This window comes from Ambystoma mexicanum, chromosome 8 (genome assembly GCF_040938575.1).
Source record: "Ambystoma mexicanum isolate Mex_15411 chromosome 8, UKY_AmexF1_1, whole genome shotgun sequence".
Classification (NCBI taxonomy): Eukaryota; Metazoa; Chordata; class Amphibia; order Caudata; family Ambystomatidae; genus Ambystoma; species Ambystoma mexicanum.
In genome coordinates, this window is record NC_090929.1 from 706,206,664 (window position 1) to 706,220,631 (window position 13,968).

General features: G+C 49.5%; 1 protein-coding gene across 1 annotated transcript in view; it reads left to right on the top strand.

Annotated features, from left to right (window-relative positions):
* The window catches only part of PPA1 (inorganic pyrophosphatase 1), a 399,132-nt gene that overhangs the window by 196,700 nt on the left and 188,464 nt on the right, over positions 1-13,968 (top strand). The window lies entirely within an intron of this gene.

Here is a 13,968-nt window from a genome sequence, read left to right on the forward strand (position 1 = left end):
GAGCGTCAACTTCGTTTCAGAAATGACGACCAAGTCCATGTCCCCCCCGGTCAGGGGGCGATTAACATCTTTCTTCAAGGCATGGGAGGGGATAACATCAGACCAGTGGGTCTTAAAGACGGTTGCCCACGGTTACTGCGTAGAATTCGCCCAACCTCCAGTTCAGACCGCTGAAACATCGACACCCTTCACCGGAACATCTGCAGATCCTGATCCAAGAGGTGGAAGCGCTGCTGGGAAAGGACGCCATAGAAGCCGTCCCGATTCTTCAGGTAAACAAGGGTATCTATTCAGTGTACTTCCTTGTACCCAAAAAGGATCTCACCATGCTTCCTGTTCTAGACCTGCGCCCAGCGAACAAGTTAATAAAGCCCGGGTAGTTTTGCATGGTAACACTGCAAAAGGTGATCCTATTGCTAAAACAGGGGGGCTTCATGACAACATTGGATATGAAAGATGCATACTTTCATATTTCAATGCTGCCAGTGCACAGAAAATTCAAGGTTTGTGATTCAGGACAAACACTACCAGTTCAAGGTATTCCCCTTCGGCATAGGCTCGGCGCCAAGGGTGTTTAGCAAGGTCCTGGCAGTGGCAGCGGCACACCTGAGCAGACTCAGTTCCAGTTTACCCTTACCTCGACGATTGGCTCATCACGGGGGACTCGTTTGTTTGCTTTTCGAACACCCAAAGAACAGTAGACCTACTGTTCAGCCTGGGATTTTCTATCAACGAAAAGAAATCCAGCTTAGCCCCCAGCCAAGTACAACAGTTCCTGGGGGCTCTAATTCGTACGGAAGACGGTCTACTCTTCCCTTCCAGCGAGAGGGTTCAGAACATACTCTCAGGTTCCTCAGTATGTAGCCAGTCCAGAGGTGACGGTACGCAAAGCTATGCGTTTGCTAGGAATGATGGCGTCATGCATATACTTGGTTCCCCACGCGCGGCTGCACATGCATCCCATGCAAGAGTGGCTCAACAGCGAGTGGTGTCAGGCCAGCGGACAATGGGAAGATCTGTTGGTTGTCTCGCCAGCCCTCGTTCTCTCTCTGCAGTGGTGGTCGAGGGAGAACCTCTTGAAGGGGAAAACCTTCACCACCCCTGCAGTGGAAGCCACTCTCACGACAGGCGCATCTCTCACGGGGTGGGTGTGGGGGGGGGGGCCCCTCACCTGCTTCAACAGACAGCTCGCGGAGTGTGGCTCCCTTGGGTAGCGTCCAACCATATAAACCTACTGGAGCTACTAGCAGTGTTCAAAGCATTGAAAGCCTTTCAGGAGCAACTGCAAGGGAAGACAGTGCTGGTCTTAACCGACAGCACAACAGCAATGTATTACCTGAACAAACAGGGGGGCACTCACTCTCCAGGGCTATCCAAGCTGTCCCAGAACATTTGGATATGGGCTCTCAAACACAAGATGTTCTGATATCCCAACATGTTCCAGGGGAACTCAATCTTCTGACAGACGTACTCAGCAGAGATTTTCCTCTGCCAGAAGAGTACGAATGGCGACTGCACGAAGACACTGTATCCAACGTCTTCGCAGAATGGGGGTTTCCAGAGATCGACCTGTTCGCTACTCAGGAGAACGCCCAATGCCAAGATTACGCCTCCAGGTACCCCCATAACCGATCCAAAGGGAACGGTCTCTGGATAACTTGGTCGGGGAAATTTGTCTACGCCGACTCCCCTTCTGAACAAGATAGTACACCGGATGCACCAGGAACCAGTCACCATGATTCTGGTGGCTCCCATGTGGGCCCGCCAACCTTGGTTCGCGCACCTGATGGAAATGTCCCTCTCCCCACCAGTCAAGCTGCCCTGCCCGTGCAACATGTTGTCTCAGGACAGGGGGGGGAGACTCTGCACCCATTTTTTTTTTAAATATATTTTTATTTTATATATATAAACCACACGACATTACAACTTGAACATAAATAAACACGTTTAACAACACTGCAATCCCCATCCCTCCCCCCTATGAGCCTGTATGGTGTTCGCCATTGGTATCCGCTGTGGGCGAGGGGGCGTCATCACTCTCAGATTCAATTGAAGCCGACCCTGTTCCAAACAGTTCAGCTATCAACAGTTTCCATGCCGCAAGAGAGCACATTTCCTCCTCCTCCCCTGCGATACTGGCATCTCGCCACACAGCCGTCTCGGCCTCCGCCCATTTTTGGAGATCCCTCCACCAGACCTCCGTTCGTGGCTTATGACACTCCTTCCAACCCATGGCAATCCTACGTTTAGCAAGCACATAAGCCAGATCTTTCAATTTATCGACATGTCTAGGTTTACGCGCTCTGGGATATCCCCCCAGTAAGCAGGCCCAGGCTGAATCCACTTTGAGCGTAACACCCTTTCCTGCCAGCTTCTGCGCCACTTCACCCCAATAGCTTGCAATTACTGGGCACGCCCAAAACATGTGTATCATGTCTGCATTCTCCTCGTCGCACTTGGGGCACACCTGGCGTCCAACATCCCGAAATTTGGATATTCTCAAAGGGGTCAGGTATGCCCTGTGCATTATATAAAGCTGTATTTGCTTAAACCTGGCGTTTCTCGATACTTTTTTATGATACCCGAGGGCTCGCTCCCACAACCCATCTGCCATCGGGGCCCCCATCTCTGTTTCCCATTCCAGTCTCAAGTGCTCTAAATCGCTCCCAGCCTTCGTCATCAACATCTCGTACAACCTAGAGACCTCATGCCCGCCCTCCGATGTGTCATATAGTATCTCCACCGGGGCATCCGGTTCATCGGCCAGGGTAGTTTCGGGCCACCTATTCCGGATCTCCTGCACTATCCTGTGATATGTCACATATTGACCCCTGTGCAGTCCCGACCCTGCCTCTAATTCTTCGAACTCCAAGATGGTCCCCTCCTGCCAAATATCTCCCATGGTGACCAACCCCACTGACTCCCAGTATATCCGAATGGTTGCCCTGAGCTGCCCATCTCCCTTCGCCAGTGCGACCAATGGGAACTGCAACACACACGGCAAAGGGTTGCCCATCATCCGGCAGGCCCGTTTCCACATGTTCCGTCCCAAAGCTAGCATACTAGGCCGCTCCCTCATGCATGCATTAGCCACCCAGATCACCTCTCGCAAGTAAAAAGGGGAGCAATCCCTCCCAAACAGCCTGTGTTCAGGGGTCTCTTCATCAGAGAGCCACCTGGACACATATTGTAGCTGCGCTGCCACATAATATGCCTCAAAGTTCGGCAGCTTGATTCCGCCCTTCTCATAGAAGTTCTGCAGCTTCCACAGTGCGACTGTTGCGCATGCCGTGCCACAGGAATTCTCTGCAAACACTATGTAGCCTCACAAAAAACTTCTTAGGAATCATGTAGGGGATGTTGTTAAAATAATGCAGAAGCCTGGGCAGCACTACCATTTTAAGCATGGCTCCTCGGCCCATCATCGCTAGTGGTAATCTTTCCCAGAACCTCATACATTTCTCGATCTTCCCCACAGCAAGTTCAGTGTTATGCTTGTGATCTTCCACGGTCGTATGATACACATCAATCCCCAAGTATCTAAAGGATCTCGTCGCCCACGGGATCTGCAACACTGGCAACCTCTCCACTGGAGTCCCCACATAGCCCCCCAGCGGAAATAGAGTGGATTTCTGAGGGTTTACCGCTATACCGGACAACCAGGCATACCTCCCCATCACCTCTAAGACATACTGCAAATTTTCTTCTGGATATCTTAGGTATAACAGCATATCATCTGCATACAGGGATATAAGGTGACACTCTCCTCTCACATCGATGCCGACCGGGTCATATTGCTGCCGGAGGTAAATCGCTAAGGGTTCTAGGGCCAGGATGTACAACATTGGGGACCAAGGACACCCCTGCCTAGTGCCTCTGCCCAACTGCCATCTCTCTGACACCACTGCGCCCGTACGGACCCTGGCTAGTGGTGCACTGTATCATCTCGGCCCACCTAACATAACCTGGTCCCATCCCGTACCCTTTCAGAGCCGCTAGCAGCCAAGGCCACCGAACAGAGTCGAACGCCTTAACCGCGTCCAATGCTACTATCGCCATTTCGCCGTCCTCACCACCACCCCACTCGACCACCCTGTGGAGGCGCCTGTGGTTGTGAGTGATGTTCCTATTAGGGACATAGCCCGTCTGGTCAGGGTGGATCAACTTGCCGATCACTCTACGCATTCTAGTAGCCAGGACAGCTGTCGGGATCTTACTATCTTGGTTCAGCATCGACAGGGGCCTGTAGGAGCCACAATCATGTCCCGGTTTATTTGGCTTGGGGAGCGGTATTATAATCGCCTCCCTAAGTGACTCCGGCAACCGTCCCATCTCGTACGCTTCGTTGAGCATTTCCAACATGGGCGGGAGCACTTCCTCTGCATAAACTTTATAAAATTCACTGGGGAACCCATCTGCCCCTGGGGCCTTACTAGTGGGCGACTGTCTCACAATCTCCTTCAGCTCTTCCAGGGTGATCGGAGCATCCAGCTCCTCTCGCTCCTCATCGCTGACCTTGGGCAAGCCTACATCTTCCAGCACTTCGTCTATCTCCTCCTGGCTGCCCCCCTCGCAATCTTCGTATAAGACCTTATAGTATTCCACGAATGCCCTGTTCACGCCTTCTTGGGTGTCTACCTCCTCCCCCTTTTCATTGGTTACCATTCTGATCGGGGATCGTGGGGTCTCACTCTTGTACAGCCAAGCTAAGAGTCGGCCCGTTTTATCTCCCCCTGCATGCAGTCTCTCAATATACTTTCTATAGTTCAAATTACAGAGCCTGTCCCAATGTTCCGCACACTCTTGTTGCAATTTGGAGACCGCCTCCGCATCTGTCCCACCACCTTTCAACTCCTCCTCCAGCGCAGTCTCAGCTCTATGCAAATCCGCTAGGACTCCCCCCATCAATCCCTTAGACTTCGCAATGGCGATCCCCCGCATTACGACCTTAAAGGCCTCCCATAAGGTGCCAGCCGACTTAACGCTCCCTTTATTCACCTCAAAATAAGCAGTTATCTCTTCTCTAATATCCTCTCTGAAGGCGGGGTCTTTGAGCGCCTCCGCCCTTAGGCGCCATGTTGGTATACGCGCTCGTGGGGAATACAGTTGCCATCGCATGACCAGGGGCGAATGGTCAGAGAGGACCCTCGCCCTGTAGTCTATATGGTCGCACTCTGCGACTATGTCTGGCGTAGTGAAAAAGTAATCAAGCCTCGTGTGCAGTAGATGCGGAGCCGAATAGTGCGAGTATTGTCTCGCGCTCGGGTGTTTCGCTCTCCACACATCAACTAGGCCAAAATCCGCCAGCAGCGTCTGCAATACCCTAGCCGCCGGACTGGGCTTAGCCATCTTGTCATCCGACCTATCCTCCCTGGGGTTCAACACGCAATTAAAGTCACCACCCCATATCACCGTGCCCCCCATCCCAACACTGAGCTTGGTGCACAGCGTCCTAAAATATGTCGCCGTTTCCTGGTTAGGCGCGTATGTGTTTACAATGCACACTACTTTGTTCTCTACCAGCCCCCTCACCATAACCAACCTCCCATCCTCCTCCACAACCTCCTCAATTAGCTTGAATGGGACGTGTGGCGCCACCCACACAGCACTCCTCTGGCATAGGCGGAGTACGTTGATCCTACCACTGTTCCCTTCCACTTCCTCCCTACCAGCTCCAGTTTCTCTCGCTTTAGATGTGTCTCCTGTAGCAGGGCTACGTCTATCTTCTGCCTCTTAAGATACAACATGACTTTATTTCGCTTAAGATAACTGTTAAGCCCCCTAACGTTCCACGTTAATATCCTGAGGTCTCCCATGGCCTATCAGTAGTTTCCTCCCCCCATCCGAGGCAATCCCTCCCCACTTTGCGAACACCCACTCCCGGTTTCACCCCCAGGCTCATACAAAAACTAAAACTCCCCCCCCAAACCCCTACCCCCAACAACTGCCCAGCTCCATCCCTGGAGCTCAGGCATCCCTGTGTTCGGTCCTCCTTGGAAACCCAAATAGAGAACCCGACAGGGTGTCACCCCACTAACAGTGACTAAACTAAACACAAAAAGGGGGTGTGAAGGGTGGCTTCAGGCGGCTCGTCAACTTCGCAACCATGTCCGCGCAAGGACCACGTTTCATAACCCCTGACGCGCGCATGTTCTCAAGCGAGTTCAGTGACTATAATCTAGTCCCAATGCTCATGACCCGACCGGGCCTACAGCGTTACTTATCTCGTCCTTTATTTTCCACCGGCCGTCTGAACATCTGACTCCTGAGGGCAGTTGTGTGCATCCAACCACTCCATAGCATCCTCCGGGGTGACAAAACAGTAGCTTGCTCTGAAAGAAAACCTTCAGTTTGGCCGGATAGAGCAACATGTATTTAAGCCCCGCTTCCCGCAATCTCCTCTTCACCGTTCCGAAGTTCATACGACTGCGCTGTACCTGCAGGGTGTAGTCGGGATAGGCCGTTATATTCGCCGCTCCTCGTATTGTGCCTCCCTTGCGGAAGTGTTCAAGGATCCTTTCTCGCTCCCGGTAGTTAAGGATCTTAGCTATCACTGGCCTGGGCGGGTTTCCCGGTGGTGGCTTCCTAGTTAAGGCCCTGTGCGCTCTCTCAACCGCAAAACCCTGCGACAGGGTGCCTCCTGTGATCTCCTGCAGTAGCATGTTTTCGATAAATTCCGTTGGATTGTGGCCCTCAGTTCCCTCCGGCAGGCCTACGATACGAATGTTGTTCCTCCGGGCGTGCCCTTCTGCCTCCTCCGCCCTACTCTCCAAGTTGCCCACGCGTTGCACCAGGGCATGGAGTTCACGCTTATGCACAGCGCAGTCCGCCGCGGTAGGGCCCAATTCTTTCTCCAAAGTCTCTGTGCGCTCTGCCAGGGTACACACGTCCTGCCTTAGGAGGTTCACGTCCTCCTGCACTGCCCCAACCTGGAGTTCCATTGCGGTCTTCAGTTCAGCCACAGCGAGCTGGAGCTTGGTCTCCCAGGTCGCTTTCAGGTCTGCGATCGCAGCGAGGACCTCGTGGTTCGCATCCCCGGCGGCCATTTCCTTGGCTTGCGTTTTTGTCTTTGCTTTTGGCTCCGTCTGGGCCGGGAGGTGTTTTAGCGTATTCGTCGAGCGTGTGATGTTTGGTCTTCGCTCTCAGGGGCTTGTTAGACATGTCTCACGTCCTTCAATCCCCGCTCGGATCTGGGGCAGGGTGTCAGTGCGCTCTGCGGGTGCCCCATTGTTATCACCTCTTCTCTGACACAAAGTTCCTCTGTCCTCCGGCTCCCCCGGCCATCTTGTCTATTACCTAGCTAAGCCAGGTCGCGTCTCACCCTCTGAGGCCCACTTTAGGCCACAAAGGGCCCGGGGCACAGTTCCCGGTCACACCGCACGCTCCGGTTACAAAGTATCTTCGATCAGGCCCTGCTCCCTTCCCAGGTCCACGCCGTCGGCCTCGCAGGACTGGGTGTCCTTAATGACCTCGATGCACCCGCGTCATGCACCTACACCACCACCATGCTCCAGTGCGACCGTCAGGCGCCCAGATCAAGCACCCCTTTGTTCCTTCGTTCGGCGGCGGAGGCCATTTTCTCGTTCATCGCACTCTCGCCTCCAGATCTTCTTTTAGCTTCTTGTTGCGCTCTCACGGTGCAGGCCCGTATCGAAACATATCCTCACGTTCACCTGAGATTCATGCGCGCAGTCATCAGTCTCAGCCAAATTACATCGGTCCTTGCACTGTTTTCAGTCGGATAATGTGCGGATCTTCGGGAGCCCCCGTACAGACACGTCCTTTCACATGGCTTCCTAGCCACGCCCCCCTTCGGGAGACTCTGCACCCATGCCCACAAACTCTGAATTTAGCAGCTTGGCTCCTGAGGTCATAGTTTGGACATCTGCAACTCCCTCAAAGATGCATGGACATAATGAGGGAGGCAAGAAAGCCTTTATTGCTATGCCAGCAAATGGAAACGTTTTGTCATCTGGTGCAGTTCCAAAGGCGTCAATCCCACCGATTGCTCGCCTTCACACATTGTGTTATATCTAACCCATCTGTTGGACTCTGGGTTAGTCTTCAATGCCTTAAAGGTTCACCTAGCGGCGTTGTCAGCCTACACCACGTCACAGCAGAAGGTGTTGTGGTGGAAAATACCTGTGATTAAAGCTTTTATGGAAGGGGTTAAAAGAATGTATCCCCCCATCACTCACCCAGCCCCTGGGTGGGACCTAAATGTGGTTTTAATTAGGCTCATGGGACCCCCTTTTGAGCCTATGCATCAAGCTAGTCTGAAAGACCTGACCTACAAGACAGCCTTTCTGGTAGCCATCACTTCTATCTGAAGAGTTGGCGAACTACAGGCCCTCTCGGTTTTGGACCCCCTTGTTACAGTCCACAAAGATAAGGTAGTTCTGCGCACACATCCCAGATTTGCGCCGAAATTTATTTAGAAGTTCCATGTGAACCAGTCAATCGAACTACCCACGTTCTTCCAGAGATCTACTAACATGGTCGAAAGAAGCCTTCACACACTAGATGTGCGCAGGGCAGTCATGTTCTACATGGATAGAACTAAACCACTGAGGAAAACTAAACAATTCTTTGTTTCAGTGGCAGCTGGTAGAGAAGGTGACCCTGTCGCTAAATCAGCAATATCAAGGTGGATTGTCAAATGCATCACACAATGTTGCACTCTTGCAAAGGGAGAACTGCCTTTCAAGCCTAGAGCACATTCTACCAGTGGCACTGGGGCATCCATAGCATTCATTGCAAATGTTCCCCTAGAGTCCATTTGCAAAGCGGCAACCTGGAGTTCTGTACACACCTTTACAAAACACTATTGCCTAGACACTCATTCTAGGTCTGATTCTCAGGTGGGACAAGCAGTACTAAGACATCTTTTTTCTACTGCTCCTTCTCACAACCCACCTCCAACTCCGGGTACTGCTCGCTAGTCTATGCACAGCATGTGATTCTAAGCAGATTAACAAGCATCAGAAGACATGCATTACTTACCATAAAAGCATTTCTGATGATTGTATCTGCTTAGATTCACATGCGCCCTCCCTGCCTCCCCGCTCGGGGTGGAAGGAACATAGACTTCTTACTACTTTCTCTCTTCATGTACTCACTCACTATAGCCTTGGGCTCCATCATGAAAAAATACAATTGGAGGGACCTCGGCACGTGAGTGATTTTGGGTACTACACACATCACGATAGGGATAGTGTTTCAGAAACGCCTATGCCGACGTCCCCTTTCGGTCCCCCGAAAGACAAGATGCAATACTCCGCAGTTACCACTGGATGTCGGACCATATGCACAGCATGTGAATCTAAGCAGATACAATCACCAGAAATGCTTTTACGGTAAGTAATGCATGTCATACATTTATTTCACTCTTCAGTTGTATAACATTACACTATTATAAGCAGTTTAAAAATCTCTCTTAATACACCACACCACTCCTTATAAGTTCCAGACAAGTTAAGCTCGCAAAATAAAGTGGGATCAAAATGGCACTCCAGCAATTTAAAAGGGAGGGAAAGACAGTTAATGGACTTTGAACCACACCAACAGGTAAGTACTCAAGGCAATTGAGCAAGAGGAACTAGTGATAGAATCAGGTAAAAAAGGCTTGGGGCCAAAGTCAATGAGTCATGTCTTTTGCTCAAGATCACAGTTCAGGGTAGTTCGCAGTAAAGTTCGTGCCACGGATTCCGGACGTTGGTAGAAAAGTTAGTTCAAAGAGAATAAAAGGACAAGCACTCGGTTTGGAGAAAGATTTCAAACACTTTCTCTGTGGTTGAACGAAACTAATAACCGGATTTGCGCAGTACCTTAAAACGGAGAGGAAGCTGTAGCTGAGGCGGACGTTCCTGGTAGTTCCTGCAGGCTCACGGTTCCTGAAGTTACTGTTGGACTGACAAGAAGTAGGAAGACTGGAGGGTCCTGCACTACCAAGGGAAGAAAATAGCAGCAGAGCAAAGCAACAAATAAAAGGTGCGCTCCTTAAAACCCAAGCAGGGTCCAACTTTCCTGGCTATCCGGCCCACTGTAGCTCTGTACAGCGAATTCGACCAGGAGGGGTCCTAGCTTGAAGTTTGGGTGAACTGGCTGGTCCCACCAGCTCCAGGTAAGTTTCCTGGAGGATCGTCTGTCATCGGATTCTGAAGATTCGGACCTGCAGCAGGGCTTCACTGGGCAGTTCAGTCGTTGTAGGGGTCCTCTTCCATCAGCTCCTTGTTGGTTCTTTCGTTCCAGTGGAGACTCTGCCTTTCCAGTCCCAGAGACCTGCTTTTTATGTAGTTTCCCCCATTCACACAACCTGGCTGTCAATCATACAGCAGGGTGGCTGTACACAGCAGGGTGGCTGTCCTGGCAAGGACAGTCACCCAGCCAATCACACAGGAGTGCGACTTGGGTTACCAAGGGAACCCATGGCAGGGGTCCTAAAACCCCTCTCACATCCTGCCTACCCAGACTTTCAGGCGCCTTAAGGAAGGCTTCTGTGCAGAACGCCATGAAAAGACTGAACAAAGGGACCAAACCTGGTTTGACGTGCAGAGTAAAACACAAAAAAGACTAACAAAAAGAAATGGCGACTAAACCCAGTCGGAGCCGAAATACAATATATTTGGTCAAGCGGGTTTATGTTTGAGGCTAATATAATAGCCTAAAACAATACCACGTTTATATAAGATAACCGCGGTATGAAAAATGGGGTACTTACCACTGCCACCAGCCAAGTCTTGAAAAGGGAGCGAAGCAGGAAAAAAGGGATAATTAACCCTTTCCAATACTCCATGCAAGATGGGGTGTACTGGGTCTGTGGTTTAGAAAGACTACATAAAGTTAATAGCAACTTTACATGTTTGTGGGAGACCGTCAGACCCAGAAAAATTGAGTCAGTGATGAGTCTAAAAGACAACCCTGTGTCACTGCACTGAAGGTGCTGTCTAACGCACAAATGATGTTCATGGAGTAGGTGAGGCTCCAGATCCCAAGAACACACAAATGGTAAAACACACACAGCAAAACACATGTGAGAGTGGGAAAAAGGCTCACACTCTAACCAGGTGAAACGAAATGAACCCTAGAAATCCAGCAAAGCTGCTGAGGGACTCATTAGGTAAGGGAAATCGGCCATTTATGAGAATTCTCCCTAACAGCAAGTTACTGCAATAACTTCTTAACACCGGTCTGGGTATTGTACCGATATGGACTTGGAGGTTGGGCAGTGCACCGCACATAATTGCACCTTAGGAAAATCACTTTGATCAACCGGGAGGATGACAATTGGGCACATCTGATCCCTCCCTTCTAGTCGGCAATGTATGGAAGTACATGAGGGTTGGCCATGCCACTGCATGTAATCATAAATGGGGTCCATGTTTGCACTTGAAGGAGCTAGGGATACAATTCATCACTGTAAGATCCTCTCAAGGGGTGAGTATTATGTATTCATTTAGCACTTAGTGTCTGTGAATTGTAGCGCCGCGCCTTGTACATAGATGGAACCCAAGTGATAGACATTGTTTATACAGCGAACCTATTTTCTCCTCTCAAATACTGCAACTTGGCGGCAGGCACAGGCTCATTCCACACACCCTGCACTCAAATGTAACCCAAACACTAGTGCACAATACATCTGCCATAAGAATGAAGCTATCTTTAACGACAAATTTGAACTGTACCTTTCCACATATCTCCCTAAACACAATCGGTATACCTCAGCTGCACCCATCCACATGCCATGCAGACATGGGTGTGACTATAGGGTTGTGGCCACTCCAACTATACTTGAATGGCTGAAATGCACAGATGCATTATAGCTCCTCCCAATTCTCCCAAATGTTGGTCCCTCTGAGGGTGTTAAACCAACCGCGTTGGGAACCAGAATTATGGTGAAAGGCACTATACAAATAAATGATTGTTTTACTTGCGCAATTTGCATTATAATGCAACACTTGGCACTCATTTCGAAGGATAGAGCAGTGTATAGGGATTTTTGAATGTTCTCCCCATTGGCATAATTATGAAAAACAAACTTTGCCAATCATGAATGTCAAAGCAACTTGGGCCAGTAACGATGACCAAAATAGCGATGAGATGTTTTTTTTTTTTTACATTTTTTTTAAGCACAGGAATTGGATAACTTCACAAAACTTTTTAGAAAGTTATTTTAATAGTATGCGTTTTAAAGTAAATCGCGCCAGTACCATTGACATGAGGTAATGACTACCAGTTGCTGGCAATACTGTGGCATTGGAGAGGAACAGCTCGTTTTTTAATCTTTAAAAGGAACCTGAAGACAAATCGTATTACATTGCCTTTTCTCTCACTGGCAATAGTGCCAAGAGGCCACTTGCAGCCATATTGCTTTACAAAACTACACAAACCATTTCAGCCTGATGGTCAAAAACTTCAAAGGAGTTCAGCAAGTGCTAAACTCTGGGGGCAGCCCCTTACTGCCTCCGTCACAGCTGTTCCGCAGGCCATACACATTTCCCTGCCTTGGATCATGCTAAAAGCAAGCGCGGGCCGTACTTCATCAAACACTTAAGACACAACACCGGAAGTACCTAGCAGTGGGTATCGGTAGTACTGGGGACACATGCAATTGGCAAGAGCCACGCGATAGTTCCACTAAGAGAGCCAAGTGGTTAGCAGCAAATGGCTTACAACTGGATCTAGTGCTTTAAGATCAGAATGAGTGGATCCAGGCTGCTGGCATCCCCAGTTCTTGTTTTTCGGTTGGTGGTTGGGGAGTGGTCGCAGGGGTTCCTGCTACATACCGCTTGCGATTGAGGATGCGCCTCTCCGTTCATGCCTCCATGAGACCCGCCCCCCCGCCTTAACTCGCTATGCAGCTTTCCCACCTATGACCTACCCTGCTGCTTTTTGCCTCTGTGGCACTTGGGAAATGGGGTGGACCTGAGGTATTGGGGGGGGGGGGCGATGTGGTTATAGAAGTGCGAAAAATAAGCTTTTAAAAAAAAATGTACAGGTACTACCTATAAAACGATGAAGACTAATACGGGTAGGAATGCGAACTTTCATAAATTGTCCAAAATATGTTTTCTTTAATACAAAGTTAATCACCGTATAAATTCAACTTTTAACTCTGCACTGCACCATTTACTTCAGTTTCACCTTAAAAAATTATTTGGTTATTTAGATGGCACCACCGTCACCAGAAATCCAGTCTTGAGTGCTTGGTAACAGGTTACTTATTACCGTTATTATTTCTCTGAAAGTGGCACACTGTTTCATCACCTACGGCTTTGGACTTAAAGTCTGCAATGGGCGAAACTGGGTATCAAGCCCATAGGAAATGGTATTGTCCTGTTCCCAAGTTGAGTATGTTGCGCCTGAGCTATTCTCTCTGATTAGATCACCTTGTTTTAGGCCGTCAATTAAAAAGAAAGCAAACATAACAGAATTCGGATTTTTTTAAAAAAAATCTGTGCCTGGTATTGGTGGTGTGTGTACGTACATTGGTTGTTACTTGTATATATGGGGAAGGGACTTGTCTGTGCTTGCATCATCCGCAAATGCTCTTATCATTGGGGTTTATGTCTGCATTTTTAAAAAAAATGTTTATTTTATTTTTTTAAGCTTCAGCCCCTTCATGTTGGTTTGCTTGAGCATACATCATCTGCACACTTCTGTAAAGTCATGATACGCTTGTTCCCAGTCTTACTTGTGTAGTATGTTTTTCACAGCATTATAGTGTTGGTGCTTGCCTGAGCAGTAGTCCTCCACCTATAAACTTGTGAATAGTAACTCTTGTGTGTATTATGTTTGCCCCTTGCCATGCATTCATAATCTGGAAATGTGTAATTGTTGCTGTCTTGTGTGAGTGTCCATAGTGTTCCTGTCTTGCATACTTTGTATCTTCGTCCTGCTTCAGAACCCCAGAGGATGAACCTGTGCACCACAAATACACTTCTTGTGTTCTGTGACTGGCAATATTGC